General features: G+C 43.0%; 1 long non-coding RNA gene across 1 annotated transcript in view; it reads right to left on the reverse strand.

The window, feature by feature from the left end:
* Positions 1-1,471: 1,471 nt before the first annotated feature.
* Positions 1,472-22,444, reverse strand: part of LOC119544731 — a 36,109-nt gene continuing 15,136 nt past the window's right edge. Inside the window, exons 2-3 of the long non-coding RNA XR_005218912.1 lie at positions 3,041-3,145; positions 1,472-2,585 (exon numbers count right to left, since the gene is read on the reverse strand). This is a non-coding gene — a long non-coding RNA (uncharacterized LOC119544731). The remainder of the gene's footprint in view (positions 2,586-3,040; positions 3,146-22,444) is intronic.

Consider the following 22,444-nt stretch of genomic DNA (forward strand, 5'->3'; position numbering starts at 1 on the left):
ACCAGCAAGTTTCTCTATATTCCTTCTAAATTCTATCTGCAAGCCAGCCAGTTATTTTCTGAGCTTTTCATAAAAGAAGTCGGTTAATGCTTCAACGTTCTAATAGAAACTATCTTACCCAAATCCACAAGTTCATTGTATACATTTTCTATCTTCCAAGTTATCCCAGAAGAAGAGTTTTACCAAATGGTTGATAGTTACATAACATGGGTCACCATTTTTTCAGGCTTCTCTGATAGCTTTTGCAACACTTTTCCCACCTACACCTATCACCTAGTCCCAAAGCCAGTGCCACATATTTTAGGTTTTTTTGCAGCCAGCACACCACTTATTAACACAAATTTCTGTCTAGATTTGTTATTGCTATAAAAATGGTGCCTAACAAACAGCTACAAAATCTCAGTGGATGCCATAATAAGCATTTATTTAGTTCATACATCTGCAGATTGGTTGGGAGTATGTTGATCTAAGCTATGGCAGTTTAACTGGGTGTCTCTGCTCCATCTCATCCTTCTCCTGAGACCTGTGCACTAATCTGGGTGTTTTCTTTCCATGGCAATAGCAGAAGTCAAAGTCCAACACCTATCATGCCAGACATTGTCTCATCTCTCTTCAGTCACATCTGCTACTATCCCACCAGCCAAAGCAAATCACATTCTAAGCCCAAAGTCAAAGGGTGGGGAAGTACTCTCCATCCACTATGAAGTCAAAGAAAGTTGCATGACCAAGTCCAGTGGCTCATGGAGTCAGGAGTATCCTCCTTCCAAAGAGATGAGGAGGAGGGAGAGAATATTTCTGGCAATAATCAAATTTACCACAAAAATTCTTGCTTCTACTTTTGATTTCTTTCATAATTGCTGCATAAGTTGGGGATCTTTGGATACAAATAACCAAAATCACTCTGGTTATCCTAATCAAAACCAATTCATTGGAAGGGTATGGAATAATTTATAGAATCAAAGAAAAGGGAAAGCCTGAGCATCCAGACTTCAGAAAGAATTAGAACCAGAAAAGCTCCAGAGATCTAGGTAGCAGAAACTAATAGTTTCTTGGGGATTCTGCCACAGAATGGAGGAAATTTTTCCATCCTCAAGTCACTCAGCTGAAGATTCAGATTCCCAAGAGAAAGAATGTAAATGAACAACATTCTCTGCCTTGACCAGTGAGGATCCAGATGCTGTCCCATCAAAATTACATGTAACAGGGGAAAATCAGTCCTGAAAGGAAAATTAGTGTTCTTTTATCAGAAGTAAGGGGACTGGGTACTGAGAAGGTAAAAAGCAAACACACACACACACACACACACACACACACACACACACAAACAGATTGCACACTAGCTACCTTATGAGTCAATTTATTGGAATTTTATTTTAATCCTGTCAAAAACAGTATATGGTGTTGACCCACTTACGTATCTGTCTTACTTTGCGAACACTGCTATAACAAATACCAAGGTCTGGTAGGCTTAAAGAACAAGAATTTATTGTGTCACAGTTTTGGAGGCTGGAAGTCCAAAATCAAGGTGTTGACTGGATATTGGTGGATTGCTGTAAAGCTCATGAATTATTAGATATATGTACAAAAGTGTTTTAAAACTGAAAAGTAACTCCTATTGGACAGCAACACTTACATGTCTGATGACACTGGTACCAGTTTAAAATTTCTTGCAATGACCAAGACTGATCACCACAACCTCCAAATCCTTGCCATTTGCTGTTTTACCTACACATGCTGGCAGGTCAGAAAAAGTTTTCCCTGTTATATTTTTTATTATTATAGGAAAAAGATGCTCTGACTGTGCTATACCTAAAGACTAAAGGAAGGGAGAAGACATGGTTATTTGCATACCAGTCTAGTTGGGATATGGTCTTAAAGAGATCCAAGGATGGAGGTTTGTTGGTGAATAGGCCATTATTCTGTCATCACAGAAGGTACCAGGTTGGGAAAATATTCAGTGTACCCACAAGGTGAAATGATACAGGCAGTCAGACACAGAGAGAGAGAGAGAGAAAGAAAAATCCTTCTTTGCATTGAGAACTCAAGTTCAGGTTTGCCAGTGAATAGCAGTGACTGTGTATATACAATACAGCATGTATTCCACACTTAACACCTCTCACCCTTTTGGATGTTCTCCATTGAAAGAGGATTGCAAAGGGAACAGAGAATAGCAAAATGTCCAAACAACTTCATGTGGTCGCCTGAGACAGCATAGACATACAAAAGTGGTTCAGCTATGCAGCCCCTGAAGATTCGCTCTGGCTCGGATAGAACAGCATCGCTTTCAAATAGCAGCTTACAGTTTGTGAAGAAGTGACGGCCTGCAAAGGCGGAGCAAGTGTTAGCATCTTTGAGGCCCCACACAGAAGCCCTGGGCACCTTTGGATTCATCCCTTGAAGGTCATGGAGTGCTGGGTCCAGCATGCCCACGTTCAGAGAGGGCAGCACGCAGTCTTCACTGATTAAGGATGGTACCTCGTGTGACAGTCCTTCCTGGGTGACCTGCTCGATTCAAGCACTATCACACAGCCAGGCACCTGTTTCTGTCCTGCCTTGGAATTGATCTCTATGTTGTTCTTCCAAACCTGCGGAAAAAATGTTTTGAGATTTTTTTTTATTTGGTTTTTACCTCATAGTAAATTCCCCTCTGCCAACTTCCGCTTCCCTTCCATTCAAGGAAAGCGTAGGCTCCATGTCCCTTGCCTCAGGGAGTTGTGGCAGAATATCCTGGTATTTGTGGTTCCAAGAACTTAAACTCATTAAGAGATCAGGCCAGTGCCTCTGAGGAAGTCATCACTGTGGAGAGTCGCCTCTGAGGAAAAAGTAAATCAAGAGAGGGAGGTATCTCCCCAAGGATAGAAAAGATTAGAAAAGATAAGAAAGAGTGAGAGAATAATGAGGGCAAGGTCTTGAAGGGGTCTCAGAAAGAAGCCCTCCACACACACATGTGTACAGAAACATGGACAAACATACACACACATACACACACACACATAGGGATACACATAGACACACACACACATAGTTACACACTCCTCACCTGTGCTGCTCCCCGGGCGGATCCTCATGGGCTGTGTCCAAGTAGATGGGGCCTTGGGAAGCCTCACTGAAATCCCCATGGTGCAGCCACCAGACTCAAAGGGGCCTTAAGGAAAAGAGTAAGACTATCTCATGTTTAGGGCATCCAAGAACCAGGCAGCCCATCAGAGTCTCAAAAGACACCACCATGAGCAGATAACTAGATGAACTTACCATCCCTTCATCCCCAACACCTTGCTTTGCACCAGGAGCTTAGATAGCCCAGGAGAGAGGGAGAGAAACTCCAAATTGTTTGAGATGAAATTTCCACCATGCAGCAGCATGAAACTTAAAACAGAAATTAAACTGAGTTACAGGAAAAACTCATATTTTATGCACACCAAGGCTTGTGGCCTTAGAGTCATACCAGCCACTTGTGCATACTTTTGTCTCTTAGCAGGCCCCAAACAGATTGCTTTCCTTCAAGGTTCTCTACAGTAGTACCTCTCAGATGTCAATGTGTACTTGAATCAGCTAGAAACTCTTAAAACACAGATTATTATCCAGTAGAGGGAGGATGGGGCCCAAGATTCCACATTTCTAGCAAATTCCCAGATGCGGCTGATTCTGTTGGTCATGAGCAGCAAAGCCACCACTCCCCTGCTTTAGAATGACCTGCACATGTAATAGATGCAGGGCAAGGGTAAGGAAGAACAAACAAAAATGATTTTTTAGTAATACAAAGAACTGTGGAAGTGTGCTGACTATTGATCTTTCATAATTTTAATTCTGGGGTAAATGGAATAGGAAAGGTGGAAGATACAACATAAGTACTATGCTATGCTAAATGAAGTCATGGAGGACATGTTAAAATCATCAATTATTCTTCTGGTTAATATTATTCTTTCATTCAAATTTATCATTATTTTTATTCAAATTTATTGAGTGTACAATTATAAGTGCTAGAGGTGTACACAAAATGCCTACCCTGAGGGTACTTACATTCTAATTAAGTATATTATGCTTTTGACTATAGACTAGATAAAGTGTGGGGCACATGTCATCTCATTTGATCCATAAAACAACCAGTTTTACAAATGAGAATACCAAGGGCTATAGCGGTAAAGTGAATGGACTAAAAAGCCAGGCATCCAGGAAAAGGCAGTATGTGACTTTGCCATGTCCTGATTTTCTTCATGTTCTGTCCTCTTTCTAATACCCAAGGAACAAAATTTACCATTGAGACATTGCAATGCATGACTGTTAGGCCCTTGGTCAAGACCACAAGCCTTCTGACTCTTTGCAAAGGCATTTCTCTCCCAACTCTACAAAGGAAACAGTAGTAAGATCTTCTGGAATAAAACTGATAAGGCTGCCTTTCAGACAAAATTCTTAGAGCTGGAGTCATGCTCCTCAGGGGCTGGAGAGACACTGGGGAGCCGAGGACAGAAATGCAGGCGAGGTAGATCAGCAGAACCACTCGTGGGCCCCCATTAAATTGTGAGTTGCATGATTAAAAGAGACCATGTAATTTTTCTCCTGCTATATCTGGAATCTTTTCTTATTTAGGTAGTTCTCTTCTACATAATATGCTTAATTTAGTCAACTTGGTGTCCCAATTAGATACTAATAGACAGTGGTTAGGAAATGCACATATTAAATGCATGCTACAGAGTGCATGCAAAATTCAATTAGCATTATAATTGCTTCAGCAGAGTAGCAATGTGATTAGTTTGGGGCGGCTGTTGCAAGGCAAGGATAACCTCGGTCCCCATCTTCTCTCACCAGGATGCTTTACCACAGTGGAGCCAACGTAATCCTTACTATCTCCCCTTTTCACTTTCAAAAGTGTCCCCATTTGGAAAATAAATTATAGATTCACTTTATTTCTAACTGACTCTAACTGACTCTTATTTCTGCACGAACCCCACTGCTTGCGAATTTGTTCTGGGAATTCTGCCACGAGGACAGAAAAGAATGATGAATATAGATCTGAATTCTCCTGATTAGGGAAGTTGTGGGGTAAATCAATAGTAACAATAACAGCACCTTTCATCTCTGCCCTGAATACTTGAGGAGTCTTATGGATTTTTTTTTTAAAATTACTAATTAATTTCTCTCATGGGGGCAAATGCTGTCATTATCACCACATGACAGATGATGAAGAGTTAGTTTAAAAGTGTCTGACCACCTACTTAATAATGAGCACAATTATAGGTGACTGGGCATCGGAACACCTAAATATATATATATATATATATATATATATATATATATATATATGTATATACACACACACACATATATATATATTGTTCTAACCTTAAGATGTTTATAGTCTACTATGCAAAGCATGGGCCAATGAAAAGAATTAAGTAGGAATAAGTGACAGATATAGACTGATATAATACCTAGGCATTCTTGAAATTTCTCTCAAGGTAACATAATAAGTGTGTGTCATAGTTAAAAATAGAGGGAGTAGAGGGAAGACAGAAAATAAAGATTTATCAAGCACTTACTACATGCCAGTATAAGCTAGCTGAACATTTATTTCACATTTATTTCACTAAATTTTCATTACAAACTGTGGGAGGTTGAATTATGCACACCAGGAAAATACCTGTTCTTGATCTTAGTCCCATGCCCGTGGGTGTGAGCCCATGTGTAAACAGGATCTTTTGAAGGTATTATTTTTAGTTAACCTGTGGCTGATGAATCAGGATAAATCTTAATCCTATTACAGTAGGCTTTAAAACAAAAAGAGCTGCAGGGAGGAGCCAGAAACTAGAAGTCAAGGGAACCCGAAACAGAAAGGAAAGGACATAGACATGTAACAGGAAAGCCAAGGAATCCCAAGCATTGCCTGACAGCCAGAATGCTATGACCCTCGTGAAAAAACAAGCCTGTCAGCCTCCAAAACCATTGGCCAATAAACTGCCATTGTTTAAGCCAACCTATTGTGTGGTATTTGCCATAGCAGCCAGGAAACTAAGACACAAGTGCTATAAAGGTGATAGCATTTCTCTCTTTCATGTATAAAGAAGCTGAGGCCCTGAGAAGTTAAGAAGGAACTTGCCCGAGGTCTCACAAAGTCCACTCCTGATCTAACAAAGCCAAAGCCTGCGGGACACTGTTATCGAGTTCTGACTTGGCGGGCCTGGGCCAGGGGAACTGATCAGCCCCTAGGAAAGGTAGTGGGGCACGGGTGGTTGCGCCCTCCACGGCCCCCCGGGCCTGAGAAAGCGGAGCCGAATGCAGGCCCCATTTCCTCACCCCAAAGTAAAAACCATTGGGGAGGGCTTGCCGGAGAAAACCGCCCCCTTTACCTTGCCCACCCACTCCCCGTTGCCAGAGCAACTCCCCCACCGCCAGTGCGCATGCACCGTTGCCAGAGCAACTCCTGCCCGTGACAAACAGCTTCTGCGTCCTCTCAGAACCAATCCAAGCCTTTAACCCTTACAGCTACCCCGCCCTCTAAACCGCCCGATATAAACTTGTACTCTCCCCTAATAAAGCTCTCTCTCTCTCTCTCTCTTGGTTTTCATCATCCTAAAAAGAAATCGTGTCCCGCCTGTTCCTTTCTCGCCGCCCTCCATACTTGCACGCCTCCCGCCGGGGACCTGGCCAAGTCCCCCGCCTCGCCCTCGCCTCCGGGAAAGAGCCCCCGCCGCCGGTACCCTCGGAGCAATCCTGGGAGCCTAGGATTTAGCAACCGGCCGCCACCCTCCCCCAGACGAGTCAACTGCGACCGCAAAAGCCCATGTTCTCTCCCTGTACCAAATTGCCTTCATTTTCCACATGCCAGTGCAGAGATTGCCAATATCACACATCCTACAATTACCTAAGCCCAGGAGCCAAATTCAGAATTGTACAAAATGTAATGCTAAATTCTGTGCTATTGTGTATGAATAAGGGGAAAAAGAAGGATTGTATAAACATACATACTTATCCATAAAAGGTATTTGTTGAGCTGGTCATGCTGAATTCTCTATGAAGGCTACACTACAGAATTTACCAATCTCTTGTTACTGTTCTCCTCTACTAATGGTGATTATAACAACATCCCCTATTCGGTGTCACCCTCATTGTATATTAAGGAAGGCAATTACTGAGCCATATATGAAGGCCTAGCATGAATGCTTTTGTTCTGCTTTGGATTCAATTCACCTCCAATTTATGAAATACTTTAGAGTTACAAACCAAGGTGTTGGATGGAGAAAAGGGTCATGGAAGGAGAAGGGTGAAGAGGTAATTAAGACATGATTCCTGACCTCTAGTACATTACAATTGTTTTAGTTTCCTCATTGCTAAAGCAAATACCATGCAATGGGTTGGCTTAAACAGCAGAAATTTATTGGCTCACAGTATTGAGGCTAGGAGAAGCCCAAACTCAAGGCATCATCAAGGCGATGCTTTCTGCCAGAAGACTGTGGCATTCTGGGGCTGGCTGCCAGTGATCCTTGGTCCTTGGCTTTTCTGTCACATGGCAATGCATATGGCGGCTTCTCCTGCCTTCTCCCTTCTCTTATGAGCTCCATTGACTTTCAGCTTCTGCTTCCTCCCTCTATAGCTTTGTCTTTACATGTCTGAATTTCATTTTGCTTAACAAGGACTCCAATAATAGAATTAAGACCCATCCCGATTCAGCTGGGCCACACCTTAACTGAAGTGCCCTCATCAAAGTTCCTATTTACAATGGGTTCACACCCACAGGAATGCATTAAATTTAAGAATGTTTTTTGGGAGTACATAGCTCTGAGCCCTCAACAACAATCCAGTAGGAAAATGGAACAAATATATTTACAAGATTACAAGTCATAATGTGATGATGCCAAAAATAAATAAAAGCAAAGAATTAGGAAGTCACTTGTGTCAAGCAACAATTAACTCGAATCTCCCTTTCTCTGCCACAAATAAGCTTCAACTTCCTTATAATTAAAACTGGGCTTATAATACCTTCCATGACTTCCACACTGATTTATTGTAAGGGTGAAATTTTAAAAGAATGAAATGGGTGTAAAAAAAAAATGCTTTGAAAACTCTGTTTTAGTATACAAAACAAAGATATTATTTTAAAAGGAAAATGGGACCCCAGTTAACTGCTGTAAGGCAAACCCAAATCATTCAGCTTCATCATGGGTCAAGCAGGCTGTGTGCAACAGTTGAGAACTAACTGGGGTGGAACTTTGACTCCCATGTCCCTCCTGTGTTATCACCTACCCTCTTAGTCTCCTCTTCTAGCCCAGCCCAGGCTCTCTCTGCTGCTCTCACAGACACGTCTTCTCTGATGATCTCATGCACACTTAGGACTGCAATTCCTTGTTGACCCAAAGCTATGCCTCCCATCCAACGTCTCTGAACTCAGACTCATATATTTAACAGTCTATACCAAATTCTGCTTGGACATCTGTAAAGTCTGTCTGAAAGGAAACTCACCATCTTCCTTCTCTTCCCAAGAACACATCTTCTTCCCTTGCTCCCTCACTCAGAATGCCAATCGTCCTCCACCAGTTACACAAGCCATACCCTAGGTATCGCCTTAGCACATCCCTCTCCCTCATCCATTCTGCTACCGCTGACATCCAGTACTTTTTCCTTCACTTTGCTTGCTTAGTATATAACATAAGAAGGAGGGAAGCTAGAAGATAATGCTTCTTATACACACTTCCTTTTCATGTTTCCACATGGTTGGACTTTGTTCAGTTCTAATTTGGCTATTCTGCTGATTCCATTTGTCTTTGTAAAGAGAACAGAGAAAGTTGAAATCTAACTGGTCTCCATGAAATGTTATTTCCAGGAGATTTAAATGGGGGGGGGGGTCTTTAAAAATGAAAGCGGGGGGGGTGGGGCAGGGGTGGTTCCAATGTTAGTAAGACTGTGCATTGTGTTTGCCAGACCTTCATCTTCCACCCCTCCACCTCCCACCCCCAATCCCCAGGGCTTGAGTGTCCAGGCAAATGCTACCCTATAATGAGGTTTTCCCTCTGGCTCCAAAGAGTGAGCAAGATGATTCCATCTGGTCATAACACTCTAGCTGTTTGATTTGTGTACAGATGTAATGTTTGAGTTTTTAAGAGTGTGCTTTGGTTTGTTTTGTTGTTGGGATTTGCTTTGCTAGCTTTTTGATGTAGCTGAGAGTTCTACAAGATATTTAAGCCTACGCACCCTCGGTTGGCTATTTGCCCTGGGAGCCCTGACTCTAGCAGTCAGCCCTGACCAAAGGATAAGGCCCCTGGTCCTGTTCCAGGGGCAGCCTGATGTGCAGGACTCACACACCAGCCTGTGGCATTGCTGCTCTACCGCTGGAAACTGCTGCCAGAAAGGCTGTCCCCAGCCCACTTCCAGTGTAGTATATGCAACACTGGCTGCTGCAGCTTCCACCCGCCAACAACATGCACATTTCCCTGCTCAGTGCTCTCAAATCTTCCCCTCAGAACCAGGACTTTTCCTTTCCCCGAAATGGGTTTAGGAGTGCTGGAGGCAACCACAAAGCTTGCTGTGGCTTTACTCCTATCTGGAGAGTCAGTTGTCTCTGAAAAAGGGCCAGTCAATAAAAGGAAAAGCACGGGTCCATCATTCTGCTGTTAGACCTGGAAGTTGGCGCTTAACCAGACTAAAGCAGATGCTAATGCCACCCAGCTGAACCTCTTTGCAAAGCCACAGTGCACAGCTGCACACTGAAGTCTTTGGGACATTCTACAGTGAAAAACCTGCTCACCTTTCTTTAATATCACGTTTCCCAATTTTGAGCATGGAACACTTTTTGACAACCTGCCTTTTTGGTTGATACAGACTGACAAAAACCCTGGAAGATTTGGAATAAGCTCATGAGGCAAAATGTTCTTCTGGAAGAGCCCAAACTGACTTCAGCTTTGAGTTATGTACAAACAGGTGGGCCAGGAAAACCTTCACGTATGTCGCTTTGCAGGAGATGATCCACATGTTAGCTTTGGGTCCTGGGTGAAAGAAGCTGCTGGAGTTGACGCAGAACTTGTAAGAAAGGTTACAAGACGTGAGGAGGCCAGAAGGAAAGGCTTGGAATCTGCCTCACCCCTTCCTCCACACCCTCTACCGCCTCCAGCTTGAGCCTCTGTGGAGAGGCTGGAGGACACCGTGACTGATTGTTCAGGGGCCCAAAGCAAAACAGAGTTAAGGAGATAAATATTCTTACTCCCACACCCCATCTTCTGCTACAAGCCCCAGCATAACTTTAGCAGCTCAGGGCTCAGGGCAGCCATGGCCCAGGAGACAGTTTTATCAGAAAGGAAACTAGCAGCCAAGGAACAGGCAAGTGGTCTGGTCGAAGAGTCCAGACGGCAGCAACCACCCAGATTATCACTGATCACCTTGAGACCCCACAGTTCAGTCCACTCACAATACCCAGAGTTAGGGATTGAGTTGTGTCCTCCCAAAGGACACGCTGAACTAATCCAGTGGCTCTGAAAGTGACCTTATTTGGAAATAGATGTTACAAATGGAATTAGATTAAAATGTGTACAACTGGTGTCCTTGTAAGAAGGGGAGAACTGGACACAGACAGACAGACAAGAGAACTCCCTGATGTGACAACTGAGCCAGAGCCTGAGGCCCAAGTGTTGCCAGCAAACCACCAGACACTAGGAAGAGGCAAAAAAGGACCCTCCCCTGCAGATTTTGGGCTTCTGGCCTCCAGAAGTGTGAGACAATACATCTCTGTTGTTTCAAACCATCCAGTTTGTGGTACTTTGGTACGGCAGCCCTAGGAAACTAGGACTCTTCTGGGATTAAAGTCTTCTAGGAGCACCCAATGATAGGAGTCCAATCCTCCACACCCAGAGGCTGGGGAGGCCCAGGCTTTCTTACAGGGTTCCCTTTGTATGTTAATTAACCTACTGGTGTCCTCCTCCCTCCTGTTCCCCAGGCCACCCCCACCCCTGTCTCTTTGGAGCCTTTGGATTCTAGACAGCCATAGCTGGCAGGCAGGCCCTTTCATATTTTACTAGAGCCACTCAGCAGGTGGTGGTGTCAGGGCCGCCCATGGGGTTACTGAACACGAAACAGGTTCATAAAACAAATAGTCAAGCTTGGGTCGGGGGTTGTTGCTAGTAAAGGGAATTACAGTTGTCTTAAATCACCCAGGATTGTTTGCTGTGAAAGGCAGCCATTTAATCTGAAACACGGACAGAAACAACTGGCTGCGAGCCCCAGCAGGTCTTGGCTGAGTCCAACTTTCCCATTCTAAGCACTATAAGTACCAAGTGGCCAGGATGGCTGGAAGCCAAGCAGTCGTGTTTGTCTTCCTTTTGCTGTTGTCCAGAAAGGCATTCAGGAAAACAATCGAGCACAATAAGGAGCTTCCTGTTCTGGCAGGCGGGCAGACGGGCGGGTGGACCACCCCAAACCTGGAGTGAGTCAATCTGGAGAACGGGGAGCTTTCTTCTCCTTTTTCAATAGGCTCCCTTGCATGGCAGATGTGGGGAGGATGCGAAACCAGGCCTGGGCAGGCTGCATGGTGGCGGACCCCTCCACTAGAGATGCATTTCAGAATCAGTTTCTCCCACCTCACCAGGCACCGTGGGATTTCCCTAACTAAAGGCAGTGTGGACGCAGGGAAACGTCACAAACATATTTTGGTTGGGAGAGGCATTGACCTGGCATTTTCCTCCAGCACGCAGTTTTACAAGGGCAGGCCCACTGGGCTTGCTCTAAAAAGTTTCAAAATGCCTACATTTCACAGGCTTTTCATAACACGGGGTACACAAACCCTGCTGACTAATGTGCGCTTGGCTAATTGAGGCACAGCCCGCCCGTTGTAGCTGCCCATGAAGGCAAATGGTTGATTGAGCTCAAATGAAAGCAGCTGTGGACAAAATGAATTAGAATGAGATGGGAGAGGGACCATACCCTAAAATGTGCTTTGTCCTTTAGTTTTTCAGGCCACACAACTGAAATACTTAAGAGTTAAACTGACATGTCCTAGCTCCATGCAAAGGAACCTGCAGAGATATCAGTGGCTGATGGTTGGGAGCAGTCTGTCTTTCTTCTCTACCTCCAGGGCTGTTATAGGACATTCTACCATGAATGGAATCTAAAGTCTAAAAGATCCTTCAGAGTATGACCCAATAGAGATGGCAAACTTGAAATCGTTCCCTATTCTGCATTCCAGGAGTCAACATTCAAGGTTGCTGAGCCAAAAGTTAAACCGATTAAGTATTAGGCATCCACTCTGCAGACTCAAAAACAGTTGTCACGAGTTGTTCACATTTTGATAAAATAATCTCCTTTATTTAGATAAGAAGCAGTATACTGTACAGTATTTTGGAAATATTGCCAGTTTTGAGTCAAACAACACTGTGTTGGGGCCCCAACTCTACTATTTTCTTGCTGTGCCACCTGGACAAATCGTCTGACTTCTCTGTGCCTCAGTTTCTTCATCTGAAAATAGGGAGAATAATAGTGCCTATCTCAGAGGATTGTTGTAAAGATTAAATGAGATGACCTAAGTGGATATTTTTACATAATATTTTGCCCAGTGTTCAATTAAGATTACTCCTCCACCTAATAATAAAACTAATCTAATCAAATAGCCATTGGATTATTTTGGTTTAATCAAAGGTCTAATAAGTTGGGCTTGACTGAGCTGAAAACATAATGTGATCCCTTAGGAAGGTACAGCCTCTCTTCTGCCAAATTAAAACTAGACTTCTAAAGGAGATATGCCTGTGAAGGATAGAGGTGATTTGTACATTGAAAAGCAGTATCTTTTTTTCAATAATAATAGAAAATATTTCAAAAACATACAGGTTAGAAGGTGGTAAAGTCACTAGGTTTTTCCAACTAATTTGTCAATCACGTCAACTGTAACACAGTTCCTAGAAATTCATATATTTAGCCCACCAGATCTTTACACTAAACAAATCAGGTAAAGTAAATGAGGACATATACATGCATTATACTGAAATATCTGCCAGATTAGTACATTAACATGATCTGGCTCAAAATTAGAAGACATCAAAGAGACACTTTCTCCTAATGTAACATCATGCCGTCTAAAAAAAATTGTCCATATTCAAACATCTCAAAACATATTTGAAAATCCATTCTTACAGCTCAGGCGGCAAACACCTGGACATCTTGATCAATCAATGAGAAAACATATAATAAACAAACTGATCCACTCTGAAGAACAGCAGGGGTATATTAAGCTAGGGCACATCTCATTTTTGAATCCCAATCCACACCGCTAAGAGAGACTCTGCTTTGATCTCAACAGTTTCTTCAAAGAAAACATTTCTACAAAGCCCAGAAAACTCAGACTCCAGCAAGATTTTGGCCACATGAACATAATATTCAGAATAAGTCTGGATTTAATATGTCCAAAGTTTTTATCAATGGTCTCCTTGGTGGGCCTAGTTCATTTTTGGCTCTGTCAGGTCTTCTGGAAAAGGAACCACAGAAATCGCACAGATGCTGAATAAATCAGATAACATCCTGTGGTCTATGTTTCAAAGGTAGCCACAAATTCTTAAGGTATGATTCAAAGTCATCAAATTGTATGAATCTTCTCTGAAATTGTTCTTTCACTTCCACTAAATAGCTCTGTCATTCTTCAAATCTGTGACCCACTGGCATCAAGGAAGTTCAGCAGTAGATTATGAATGCAGTAGGAAATGAGTGCGGTTAGCACCCACTCAGCGCACTGGGCCATTTAGAGCCTGAATACCTGCATTTACGTGGACAGGGGTAAGAGCGAGGCCAACGAGCATGCCTTCCTAAACCCTTCAGGGGTCCATGGAGGAACACCTTGAACAGATATTCAAAGCCTGGTGGCTTATGTTGTCCAGGCTTCTGTGCTAAAATTTCCAGATCCCATGAAGCTCCATTCTATTTGTTTATGCCGGTTTTGAGAGTTTAGGAGCTCTGCTATATCAGAATGCTGGAGAAGAGAAATCTATTGATTTTGCCAACAGAAATACACTATCAATTCTTTCCTCCAAAACAGTGAGCCTGTATAAGGAATGCCACTCCATTATCCAAATGATAACTGTTATCAGCTAGTTTTTGCTGCATAACACACCACCCCAACCTTAGTGGCTTACAACTATGGCCGTTTATTTAGCTCCCAGTTCTGCAGGTTGACAGCTGGAGAGTGATGAGCTGGGTGGCTCTTTTGGTCTCGGCTGGATTTATTAATGCATCTGTGGTCACTGCTTGGCCTTCTGAGGTAGGATGGTTTAGAGTGGTCTGGCTGCCATGGCTTATCTCTTGTTCCATGTAATCTCTCATTCTCCAACCGGTTAGCCTGGGCTTGTTACGAATTATCTGGACAGGATGCCAAGAATGTGCAGGGCCTCTTGGAACCTGGATTCAAAACTGGCACTCCGTCACTTCCACTGCATTCTGATGCCAAAGCAGGTTACAAAGCCAACCTAGATTCAAGGCGTAAGGAAACAAACTCCATCTATTCATAAGAGGAGCTTCAAAGTCTAACTGCAGAAATTAGGTAGACTGCAGAAATTGTAACCATTTTTGCAGTCTACCCAAAACTTCTCCACTACATACCCCTTAATGCCATACTACCTATGGCCATCAGGACAGAGGTGAGTGTCCGTGTCAGTTGAGTCCTTGTTTAGGAGCAGCCAGAGCTCAGCAACAAAGATGCCTGATGCTCCCTCGTGGCAGCCCCTCCCACCATTCAGTATCCCTGGGAGGAGGATAATCCCCTTTGCAAGAGTAGCTAGGCAGCTGTTCCCAGTAACTACATCTGCAGTAGGGCTCAATTTTATATCTCTGGGAAAATACTGGGATTGAAGGCTTGAAAGGAAGCACAGTTGGCAGATCTTGAGCTGAGAAAGCCAAAGAAAATCCCAGGCCCTGAGAAGAGAGGATGAGATCCTCTCCTGGGAACTCAGATTTCCTGTCAAGCTTGGTATAAACTAAAACTACTTAAGGGGATATTGTGCCAGGCACAAGGGCAAAGGAGTGCTTAATGCCTAGTGAAGCAAACGGCTGGTCTGCCCCCGGGGATGCCACCCCATGGCTCTTTTAGCTTCACCAAATAATTCTAATCATCAAGGAAGGAGTAGAAACCCCGAGCTGATAAAGTTGTGGTGTTGCCGTTGATCTTGTCATGCTGTTGTTGCCCTATCATCACTTTTTATTGGGGAGGTTTGGCTGGTTTTACTTCATTTTGTTTTACTCTAGATGGCCGGAGCATCTCAACTTCAACCATGAGACGTGTGCCTGCTGCATCCACCATGAATACCCCCATGTAGGAGACTTCTCAGGGAATCTTTCAGAATGTCAGTCCACAGGACCTAGAGTGCACAGAAGGTCTGTTCTTGGAACCTCATAGTAGAAATGCTGGGAGTAAACTCATGGTGATCACTCACTTCCCCAGTTTGCTTAAGCTACTCTCACCAGTGACCAGAAGGTCTTCACAGCTACCAGAGAAACACGTTACTAGAGAAACACATTTCAGTGGTGGGCTTTGGTTAGTTGTTGTGATGGCTGTGTGATTTCTCACCTTGGCTCTGCTGAGCTACCATCCCCAGAATCCGTCTAGTATGTTTCAGGTTAGAACAGGCAACAAAGAATAGTCTCTCCTGGAAGTTGGGAAAGAGAAGGGAGGCAGCAGCCACTTAGCAGTACATGCACATCTTCTCCCAAGGATTCAAACAATCCAGTTGGTGCTGTAAATGGATTTTGCAGACATAATTAAAAGCTCCTGTTCAGGTGACTCTAAGTTAATCAGTAGGGAGACTATCGAGGTGGACCTGACTCATTCATTTCAGCTGTGCTGCTGGGGTCCCAGCCTGCTGCTTCCCTTTCTGACTGCCCACTTCTTATGGATTGATTTATTCTCCCAATAAGATATGTTCACGTCCTAACCCCCAGTCCCGGAAATGTGATCCTACTTGGAAATAGGCTCTTTGGCAATATTATAAGTTAAAATTTGTCCAAACAGGATTAGGGTGTCTTCTAATCCAATATGACTAGTTGTCTTTATAAGGAGAGGACATTTGAACATAGTCCACAGGAGACAGATGGAGAGAAGGCAGCCACGTGCTGGAAGCAGAGCTTGGCCACAAGCCAAGGGACACCATGGCCATCGCCAGAACCCTACAGACTTCGAAGGAAGTGTGGCCCTGCTGACACCTTGATCTTGGACTTCTATCCTCCAGAGCTGTGAGACAATACATTCCTGTTGTCTTAAAGCATCCAGCTCGTTGTCACGGCTGCCCTACAAAACTAAGACAGTGCCTTAAGGACTCCGGGGAGGCTTAGCCAATGCCCACAAGTGCATAAGCCAATTCCATGTAATCAATCTCATGTGGGTTCTGTTTCTCTAGTTGAACCATCACTGATATAGTTGCTATCAGAAAACAAGAACATTTAGGTTTGCCACTTGGGTCTTCCACAAAGAGACGGGTGGCTGCAGAGTAGAATAGGGAAAGCACAGATTCAGAAGCCACAGGGCCTGGACCTTCTCCTTCACCAGCCAAGTGACTTTGGGTAACTAATGACACTGTTTGTCATTTGTGAAATAGTGACAAAACTAAGCCTGAGCCTACTACCGCACAGTGTTATTTTAATAATAATCAATGGAGATGATATGTATGTGGAAGCACTTTGTAGTCTGCTGTATAAATGAGAGATGCTGGGTTTTAAAACCACCTAGTCTAACATTTTTGGTTATGGAAGGAAGAGAGTACAAAAGAATAAACATTTACTTCATGCCTACTGTGTACAGGAAATGTGAATATATTCTCCCAGGTGATCCCCTTGACCTTCTTATGAGATGGGTAGTATTTGCCCCAGGGAATATGAGGCTTAGAGACGTTGGCCAACTTGCCAAAGTCATAAACTGTGATTTGCAGTCCAGGGTGAACCTGGGTATCGTGAAAGCCCAGGCCCTTTCTGTGACACCATGCCATCTTCCTTCAGAAAAGAAAGATGATTGTCTCATGTGCTGCCATGAATAACTTCCGGAAGACTTGCAAGAAACACTCTCCGTATATCTAATATTCTTTGGGAAGTCCTACTTTAACTAATGAGCACATGGCAGCTATTTTCAATAGTGTAGAAGTTGTTTCATCTAGTATGCCCTGAGTCACAACATTTGAGAAATCAATAAAAGATAAAGACTTTTCTGCTTTGATGCCAACAGGCAAACCTCCTTTCCTTAAATTACAATAAAAACATCCCTGTAGGACAATGGAAGTGAAACTTCACTACTTACTTATTTTGATTGCTCCAGTCTTGAAATGCTCCAAAAGGACTCTTCACTATGTTTGGGTCCACAGGGAAATTACTGTGGTTAGAGGTTATGGTTATTCAACAAACAAAAAGATGATTTTTAAAATGCATCTTTTTTGCAAAAATTTAATAATTTAAGGGTTAGGCATTTCCTCAGAGTTAATGATCAACTATCTGAGAAGTCCTTGAGACAGTTTGTAAAATGGCAAGGAAGGCCCTTCCACTGGGTACTCAAGATTTAGAGATATTTGTTATGCACAAAAGGAACCTGAATTGAGCCAGATATATATTCATAGAAGGTTGATTTTTTTCAGATCACTACACAACATATAAAGTTGATTCTATTCAAATTAACTTTAAAATAAAGAAAGGGAAAAACACATGATTATTAAGTACCCACCAAATATTATGCTTGGCGCTTTAGTTTTCTCTTAATTTCCACAATGCCTTACATTAAGTATTTATTTAATCCCATTTTAATGATGAAGTAATCGATGCCTTGAGAGGTCACGCAGCTAGTAAAAGCAGAACAGGGATTTAAATGCAGTTCAAGGCAAGGGATGCGTAATTTCTACTTTTTGCAATTCTTTATTCTTTTGTTGAAATGAGCCTATGTTATCTTTTGTAATTAAAGAGAGGGTTCCATTTTAATAAATAAATTAAAATAGATATGTCAACATTACCACATTAGCGCAAAAACAAAATTGAACCCGATGCACAGAACTTCAATCAATGCTATTTAAATCTTTGTAAGACTAATTAAACACAGAATTTAAATCCTCATTATTTCTTAAATGGGAGTCAAAGAAATTTTGTCCCTTCTATTTTCATGGGCTTTTCCCAATACAACTCCTGAGGGCAGGGACCAGATCTTAGATATTTACCCACTATTGGATTTTAAACTTTGTACCGGTTTGTATATATTATGTCCCCCAGAAAAAGCCATATTCTTTAAAGCAATCTTGTGGAGACAGACGTATTCTTTGATTGAGGGTTTCCAGGTGATGATTCAAACAATTGTGAGTGAAACGTTTGATTGGATAATTTCCATGGAGGTGTTACCCTGCCCATTCAGGGTGGGTGTTAATTGGATCACTGGAGTCGTATAAAGGAGTTCACAGACAAGGACCTCAGAGCAACTAAAAGTGACATTTTGGAGGAGCTACAGCTAAGAGAGTACAAAATGCCCCAAGAGCAACATTTTGGAGAATGCCATTTTGAAATATCATCTGGGAGCAAACGGACGACAGCCACGAGCCTTCCAAGCTAACAGAGGGTTTCCAGACACCAATGGCCATCCTTCAGTGAAGGCACCCCCTTACCTTGGACACTTTATGGCCTTAAGACTGTAACTTTGTAACCAAATGAACCCCCTTTATAAAAGCCAATCCATTTCTGGTATTCTGCATAATGGCAGCATTAGCAAACCGGAACAAACTTGGAGCACAGCACATAGTGAATGTAGGCTTATGAGCTTAAGTATGCACATAAGCTTACATATGCTGGTTGCTTTAAAATTTACAAATCACTTTCATTCATATTACTGCTTGTGATTACCACAATACCCTGTGTGAAAGTTAGGGCCCACTGTCGTTAGCCCCACTTTATAGATAAGGAAACTGAAACTCAGAATAAATTGAGTAATCTGCTCAGTCACAGAACTAGTAATGTCACCTCTTGGATTTGAACCCAACGAGGTTTCTTGAATACAAAGAACAATGTGTTTTTCCACTGTAAACACTCCCTCATTAAAGAATAGCAATTATTGTTCATGTTTGTCAAAACTATACCTGCTATTTAAATGAAACACTGAAACGAACAGACCTGGATGATACAAAACAACGTGTTCAAGTTTAAGTCACAAGTTTACTTAAAGTGTCTGACTATGGTCTTATCACACTGACCATCTTTTAAGCTAGATCAACAGTTGTCAACCATGATGTTGGGTCACCACCATATTGATGTGCCTTAGATGAGTACAAGAGAAGGGAGAGGAAATGGGGTTGGAAATTGCTATCTAATCCATGCAGCCCCCAGCAGGAGCGTTCATTATCAAAAGGAAGATTAGTCCCAAGAAGCATCAGTAGAAAAGCAAGGTGGAGAACAAGCGACTTCAATGAGTATCAAAAGGCCAAAACTAACCAACCAACCAACAGACAAGGCCAAAACAGTGCAGATCAGAGCCATTTGTTTAGCTATGTGTTGACACAGCCTTTTTATGAGATTTTTATTTCAATTATCAATTGGATAATTTTAACATAAACTCTTATGTGCTTATATAGCATTGGGTTTGGAGAACTAAAGGCGTAGCAAAAGCAATACAAGCCAAAAATAAATGTGTGTGTGAAAGTGTGTGTGCATGGATGAAAGTGGGTGTGAAAGTGTGTGCATGGGTAAAAGTGTGTGTATGCAAATGTGGGTGTGAAAGTGCATGTGTGTGAAAGTGTGTGCATGAAAGTGTGTGAAAGCATGTTGTGAAAGTGTGTGCTTGAAAGTGGGAGTGTATGTGTGAAAGTGTTCCTGTAACATGAAGTTAATTGAAATTAAAATGTTGTAAAGGATTTTTTTTTCGCTTGAGCTATTCAAATGTGTGGAAATCAACACATTTTATCCTCAATTACCTATGGTATTATTTGTTCTCCACAAATATTTGAAGGGCATGACTAAACCAAGTTATGCATTACGCGTCGCTTTTAGCAGCATCTCTTGAACTTTTTTTTTACCTCAGTCTAATCCCTGGTCATAGCCTCTGGGAAATTCAACACTATGTCGAAAGAGCCTTTTGCTTTCTGGTCTTATATAAAAGAACCTATCACCCAAAAGTCATGGGATATGTTGCTGACTCAACCTAAAGAAGGATTCCGGGTTAGGTCAGCAATATATCCCAGGAGTGGAGGCCGCCAAAACTTCCCGTTAAGGTCAGGTCACAGCAAGTTGACTGAGAAGACTGGATGGATACCTGTAATGACTCTGGAACTCACTCCAAAACGGACATCTATAAAAAGAAACTTCTCTTCAGTCTCCCTCAAATCAGCAAACCTGTGTGTTTTCCTAGCAGGAAGTAGAGAAGAAATCATCTTCCCTCTTCCCTCTGACCTCCCTTGGCAAGGAATCCGATTTCTGAATATTCAGTTAGATGATGTGCTCTTTGGGTCTGTCCAATAAAAGTCGGGTGGGTTCATTCAGCAATTTAAACTCTTTTAAGGGCACCAAGAGATGGGAAATGGGGAGAGAACTGCCATGTGTGTTTAAGTGCCCCTTTCCAGAAGCCACCCTTGACTGCTTCTCAGGCCCCATCACCCCAGGCGGTGGGGGGCACTGGTCAGATGGCAGAGTCCCTGGATTCAGGGCCAATATGAGGAGAAGGCTCTTCTCTTTTCTTCTACATTCCGGAAGGGGTTGCTTGAGCAGCCGTCCTTGGTGCTCAGACTCCATTTTGTGGGCCCACAGCCCTAAACTGGTGGTTCTCAACTTCCCCAGGCACATGTGGCAATATATGGAGACGTTTTCAGTTGTCACTACTGGGAGGGGAGGGGTACTACTGGCGTCAAGTTCCGCTGCTCAACACCCTACGATGTGCATGACCGCCCCCAGCCCAACATCAAAGAATTTTCTGGTCCAAATGTCAATAATAGCACTGCGGTTGAGAAACCTGGCTCTAAGCAAGCAGTTGACTTCCTGTCCCTCTTACCCTGCTCATTATGCTTCAGCCAACCTGGCCTCCTTTCAGGCCCAGAATATGCCAAGTCCTTCCCTCCTCGGGGCCTTTGCAACCGTGATTCCCGCTCCCTGGAATACACTGCTCTTTATATGCCTGGCTCTTTGTCATCTTTCAGTTTCACCAATACTAACCCCACAAGCACCTAATCCCTCTCTATTTCATTAATCTGTTTATTTCCTCCTCACCAGCTGACATTTGCTTGTGTTAACTCATTCAATGTTGGTCTTCTCCCACTCGAATCTAAGCTAGGACAGGTACCTCTGGCTGTGCCCCAGTAACAGGTTTTGGAGCCTGACACATAATAAGCGCTCAACAAACATTTGTTGCATCAAGAAGAAGCTATTGAGACACTTTTAGTGAATTCAATTCTTTCCGTGTTTCTGGTTTCATCTCCACCCCCAAACTCTATGAGCATGTAATAAGATCTGCTTCCAAAGAGTCACCAGAAAATAGTTCCTGTAGACTGACTCTGCCCCTATGACACTGAGTCCTTTTATACTGAACCTAGAATATGAACCCAGATCTATTCTCAAGGGCAGCCCTCTCCCATAACACTTGGCCCCTGTGACAGTATGTCCAAGCTCTACTCATCAGTCTTCTAATCTATCAGCTTAGATTCAAAGCAGGACCCTGACTATATACAACCAATACCTGATTAGGGTCTCTAAGAGGAAGTAACATGAGGAAAATGAATAAAACTCATTAAAACAATTGACTTTAAAAATACAACCCATTGTACTATCTGTGACCACAGATCCCTCCGCAAGGAATTGGGAGGAAAGGTCATCTAGGAAGGACCTACTGGGTCCATTTTGGTCTTCCAGGTGGTGAATCAGGAACCCAGACTCTCTCCAACCCTGGGCCACAGATTCCTCACTTGCTCCTCTGCATCCTGCTGGAAGCTGGGGGTGCAGGCGGGGGGCTCATAAGGAAGGGTGGCATGCATCACTCTGCCCACTTTCCATTACCCAGAACTCATCATATGGTCCCACCTCAATGCAAGGGAGATCAGGAAATACGGTGTAACTAATTGTGTGTCCAAAAGGAACAAGAAGAGGTTTGGTGAACAAGTAGCAGGTACCAGGGTCCAATTTTCCTACCATGCAGAAAAGGAGCCTGCTGGAAAATGAAACCAAACTATGGCAACGTAGGACAAAAAGTAAAGAAGAAGAGAGATTTGAGAAACTTCATCTGAGTCCCTAAGAGCAGAAGTTGGACCAACACCTTGTGCCTATCATGTACAAAGACATTCCAGTGTCTGCCACAATGTATTCAGCAGAATAATAATTCCATGGGATAGCAGATAATAAAAATTGAGGCTGTATTGGTATTTGTGTTGGACACTCCTGAATCCTCTTGGACCTTACCTTTTTCTCCAGCCACTGCTTGTGGTGTCCAGCTCCATGAGGCTTTGACCAGACTTGCACAGGTGCAGTGTGACAATGCCTGTCCTTAGGCCACAGCCAG

The sequence above is a fragment of the Choloepus didactylus genome, chromosome 9, assembly GCF_015220235.1.
Source record: "Choloepus didactylus isolate mChoDid1 chromosome 9, mChoDid1.pri, whole genome shotgun sequence".
NCBI lineage: Eukaryota > Metazoa > Chordata > Mammalia > Pilosa > Megalonychidae > Choloepus > Choloepus didactylus.